This window comes from Corvus brachyrhynchos, unplaced genomic scaffold, assembly GCF_000691975.1.
Source record: "Corvus brachyrhynchos isolate BGI_N302 unplaced genomic scaffold, ASM69197v1 scaffold60, whole genome shotgun sequence".
Lineage (NCBI taxonomy): Eukaryota > Metazoa > Chordata > Aves > Passeriformes > Corvidae > Corvus > Corvus brachyrhynchos.
In genome coordinates, this window is record NW_008236767.1 from 7,303,963 (window position 1) to 7,308,824 (window position 4,862).

At 43.2% G+C, this 4,862-nt stretch overlaps 1 long non-coding RNA gene across 1 annotated transcript in view; it reads right to left on the minus strand.

Moving 5' to 3' along the window:
- The window catches only part of LOC108444996, a 22,302-nt gene extending 20,029 nt beyond the window's left edge, over window positions 1-2,273 (minus strand). The window contains exon 1 of the long non-coding RNA XR_001859729.1: window positions 2,190-2,273. This is a non-coding gene — a long non-coding RNA (uncharacterized LOC108444996). The remainder of the gene's footprint in view (window positions 1-2,189) is intronic.
- Between the last annotated feature and the right edge of the window lie 2,589 nt (window positions 2,274-4,862).

Sequence of the window (4,862 nt, forward strand, 5' to 3'; positions counted from 1 at the left end):
CTGAGCCCTGCTTGAAGGCTGCTCTGGAGGCTGTGCTTCTTTGAGGCTCAGACTCCATAGGTGTGGGACTGCACAGCTGCATCAGTGGTAGCAGCAAGCAGCAATGACTTCATCACAAGGAAAGGCTTGACTAGACCAGGTGTGCCTGTATCTCCAGGCTCTTCATAGATAGGACTCTCAGAAGCAACTTCTTCCCCGGTCTGCCCTGTGGAGCCTCTGATGTCTATTTATCTAGTGTCTCCAGCTGCAATGACTTGCTTGGGGTACAGCTGGGTTCAGAGGTTCCTGTATCCAGAGGCTGCTTTCCCCCCTGCTTCTGAGGAGCCAGTCAGTCAGGCTCCAACCAAAAATATACTAATATTTGAACTGTTCTCCTCCTCTATGCCTCAGATGTTGATTGGGTTTTGTTTGCTCAGGTGTGTATAAGATTTCTATGATGTGTTTGATTTCCTTTTCTGCTATTGAAATAGAGGAAACAGAAAATTCAAAGACAGTTAAGAGTAGGAATGTTATATCCTAACTGTTTAGAGCTAAGGGATTTCAGAGAAAGTACTGTGAGAAGCTTTAGATGGTGGCTTGCATACTGCATGGGCCAAAGTGCGAGCGCCACTTGGGCTGCCAAAGGCTAACATTTTCCTCTCTTTATGCTTTCACAGAGATGGGGGAGGAATGACCTTCCACTTTCAGAAAAAGTGATCAGGCATTTGATGTCTTACAGGTCTGCCAGGGGCTGCAGCAGTCATGGACAGATACTTAACACTGGCCATGAGAATACAAGAGTATGAAAAAGTCCTCAGAATTTTCTTGTTTGCCATTAGGAAGAAGTAAAGTAAGTAAAAAGTTGTCTTATCTTATAATTGGATGATCAATAAACAAATTTACTGCAACATTCAAGCTTCCCAGCTCTTGCAAGGGGAGTTCAAATGGACAGGATTAAGTGGATAGTGATAGTAACAATAACTGAAAAAGTGTATGATTGGTTAAAAAATGAACCATAGTACACTGACAGCTGAAAGAAGATGATTGTATTTACAATATGGAAGATGAATCTGTTCATCCACTGCTCTCTACTACAGCAATTGCAGATGTTGCAAACACTGTAACTGAAGGGAAATTATTCTGCTATTTTTTATACTGACAAGCCCATTCAAATAAACAATAACTGCAATTTACTGTGTATCCAGAATAATTCTTCTCAGAAGACTTCAACAGAGACCAGTGAATCTTTCCTTAATCCATCTGTTTTCATGTTTGCTTATCATAATACCGAGGGGTCATGTACTGAGTAAACAGGTTGTTTTAGAAAGTTAATAACTCCTGAGTTATTAGATGAGACTTGGTGCCTAAACAAACACAGAGACATAAATGAGTTGGTTCCGGGATGGGACCATGACTATATAACTCAGTTTATCCATGAAAGATAAAACTCCTGCAAAGAGTTATCTTTATTACAGAGTGTGATGACAAATAATTTTAAAATACATTTGTCAAGGCTTGGTTCTCTTCCACCAAATGGGATGTTTTTCCACTTAACCAGACACTGAATTGTCAGAGTCAGACCATTAATGAAGTCTGAAAATAATTAATGCAGAATGAGTATTCTTGAATGTTTCACAACATTATACACTTTTAGAACATACATTTTGAAGTATACCTGTGGCTTCCTAGAAGTATTCAGTGCCTGTAGTAAGGGGGATAATGCCAGGGTGAGATCAACTTCTTTTTTTTCAGTTAAAATTATATACTTTCTTGTTGACACAGAGTGTAACCACTAAGAAATCTTTGACAACTGTCTTTGAGAAGATTGCAGATGTTTCCCTAAAACACCAGTTTTAAATGCTGTCTCATTATCTACCATTCTTTTTTATAGCAACCATTTTTCAAACAGCTTTTGAGTCATGCCTCACTCCAGTAGCCATTGTCTCTTTGAACACTCTATTCTGCCTGGTGTCTAAATTGCCAACTACCCCAGATCTAGAAGATGAATTACAGCAATGAAAAATATTCAAACATCAAAATGGCTGCTGTCTTTGATAGAAACTGCTTTAAATACTGGAAGTGGCCTAGGTTAGACATTCCCACTATTAGCAATGCATTAGAGAAATCAGAAATGCATTTATCATTTAATATGTTAGATATTACAGAGCTGGGATAAATGCATCAGAAAATACAGTGCATAACTTCCTTACCTCTCTCTCTCCATTCTCTTTTTCAAGAACTGTTGTTTACACTGATATTTCCCGTGTTGATACAGAAGTTATGCTACCTCTGCTGGTAAATCTAGCTATTTTAATCTGTTTGTGTGTTTATGTGTTGATACAGCAAAAAATGTGCTTGGTACATCCTCTGGTGGCAACACTTGGAAACATCAGTCGGGTGTGCAAAAAACTGACTCCAGTTTCTGCCTTTGTGAATTAGAGCTGCTTTTTCCCTGTTCAGGCAGAGGAAACTTAGTGGGCAAGAGTGTCCAAGAGGTGATTCTGGAGAGCAGAACACCTTCACTCCAGGCTGGGCTGCCCCAGGACAGGGTCACAGAGCTGTTCAACACAAGAGTTCAGAGGGCTTATGGCACGATAATCTTTTTCACCCCTCCATGCCATCCTGCCACCTCAAACTGTTCTTTTAATGGAAGAGAAACAAAATTGATGAAGAGGTAGGTTGTGGGGTTTTTCTCATGCCCAAGGGAACTGCAGCAGCCCTTTCGAAGCACTGGCATTCAGACCAGGTGGTAAAACCCCATGCCAAGGAGGATGGTACAGGTTACTCTCTGTATTTAATGCAGCACTATTGAAGCAGTTTCCACTGGGATGGATGAGGCTGGCTGAGCAGAATGGGAGATCTTGGCCCTTGAGAACCATTACCATGAGGTCCTCTCTCTCTGCTTCTTCTTCCCACATCACTCAGGCAAAACTCCTCACCATTAGAAGTCAGTGAACTGCCTGATGTCACTTATGGATTAATAATGTACACAAGAAAAGAAGAAAAAGCTATGAAATAGGTGTGAAATTTTATTAATTTAAAATTGGCTAGCACATGATCCTTTGAGGAGCATGTGTAAATAGCTCCTTTTCTGATCATGAGGTTTTATCCAAAGCACAGTTATTTGCTTTTCTTCCTTTTTACCCTTTCAACTTCAGGAGATGGACAACATACAAGAGGTTTCACTGTTCTACTTTTCCCTCCAACAACAAAAGGGGATTAGTTACTGTTTAATCAGCTGCTGTAGTACCAAGACTTATTGATGAGGCCCATGAAATTAAGGCGTGGAGATTTTGTGATTCAGCAGAGTTCACAGTGCCAATGTCAAATTTCTGTCTGCCGAGGTAAACCCCATGAGGGAAGCATAGAGGTCAAGATAGAGGGACATCAGGAACCACCAGGAGGTGATACCATCTGGGATCAGTAGCATCTGACGGTCACCTGCATCGCAGTCCTCAGGTGGGATGGTAGCTTCTCTGCACTACAGAAATGACAGACCCAAAAAAACTAAGAAAAATTTCTGGTGCAGAAAAGAGTGGAGATGGGCACCAGGCTTTTTTCAGAGAACAGGACTGCCAACAGATGCAAACACAGCTTTAAGGCAGGTAAAAGGCTGTTAGGCACAGAACAAATTTCTGTGTCACTGCCTGAGGGCACTTACAGGGCTGTCCCTGTCCCCAGGGAGATGCCTGATACGGGACAGTGTGCCCCAGTGCCCCTGAATGTTCCTGGATGAGGTGGTGGAACAGGTCCAGCTGCCAGGCCCAGCCCTGCAACCCCAGGTAGTCCCCAGCCCGCAGGGTGCCCTGCTGCACTGCCATACCCTGAAGAAGCCAAGAGGGATGGGGACAAGGCAGGGGGACATAATTTGCTGAAGCTGAGTGTGGTTAGCAAAGAGGAAAAGCTTTCTAAGGAGATGGGGAAGGCTCACATGGGAAGGTCTCTAAAGCAAGTTATACACATACCCATCAGCCGCTCTTGCCTCAGTGCTGGGGTAGGACAAGACACTGCAGCTCAGCATCCCTGTGTTTTTACAGCAGCAACAGGCTCATGTACAGCAAGGGGAGACCTCCTCTGGGAGCATATGCTCCTGCTGAGCCTGCTTCGAGGTGCCTTGTTGAACTTCATCCGAGTAGGGCACATAGCAGGGAAGATAAGACTTTATTTTGGCTACTCCTTTACATCTCTCCTACAGTGGCAGAGGAAGGACCAAGCAGTTTCATTAAATCTTTCCAGCTCAAGACCTGAGCACCTGGATCCAGCAGTGAAACTTCAGACCTCTGTCAGGGCCACTGGGGTGGCTCTGCCTTTGTCTCCCAAAGCAGATGTGATCTCACTGCAGGTACCCTTGAGGCCCATCCATTTCCAGCCATATCATCAGTCCCTTTTTCAAGAGACTGACTACACAGCTAGGCAAAAGCAATGCCATTTTGTAGTAACTTTCTGTGACTAATCAATATTTAGTGCCTGCAACTGTAATACTGAATTATTTATCTGAGAATTTAAGTATTTGAACAAATACCAAAGCCAGTTGCGTCCTGGGCTGCATCCAAATCAGCGTGGCCAGGGGGTCAAGTGAGGTGGTTCTACCTCTATACTGCATCTTTGTGAGACCCCACCTTGAGTACTGCTTCCAGGTCTGGGGTCCCCAGCACAGGAAGGACAATGACCTGTTGGAGCGAGTCCAGAGGAGATGTCAGAGACTGAAAATAGTTCATGCCTTAAACATTGATATAAAGTTTTGCTCATTATAAGGAAGCTACAACTGAAGAAGCTTCCCTGAAGAAGGGGACTTTGAACTGAAAGTCAAACTGTTGATTAGATAAAGGGAAACACATTGTTCAGTCACCTCAGGCTGAGGGAAAGGTATGCATCCACAAAAG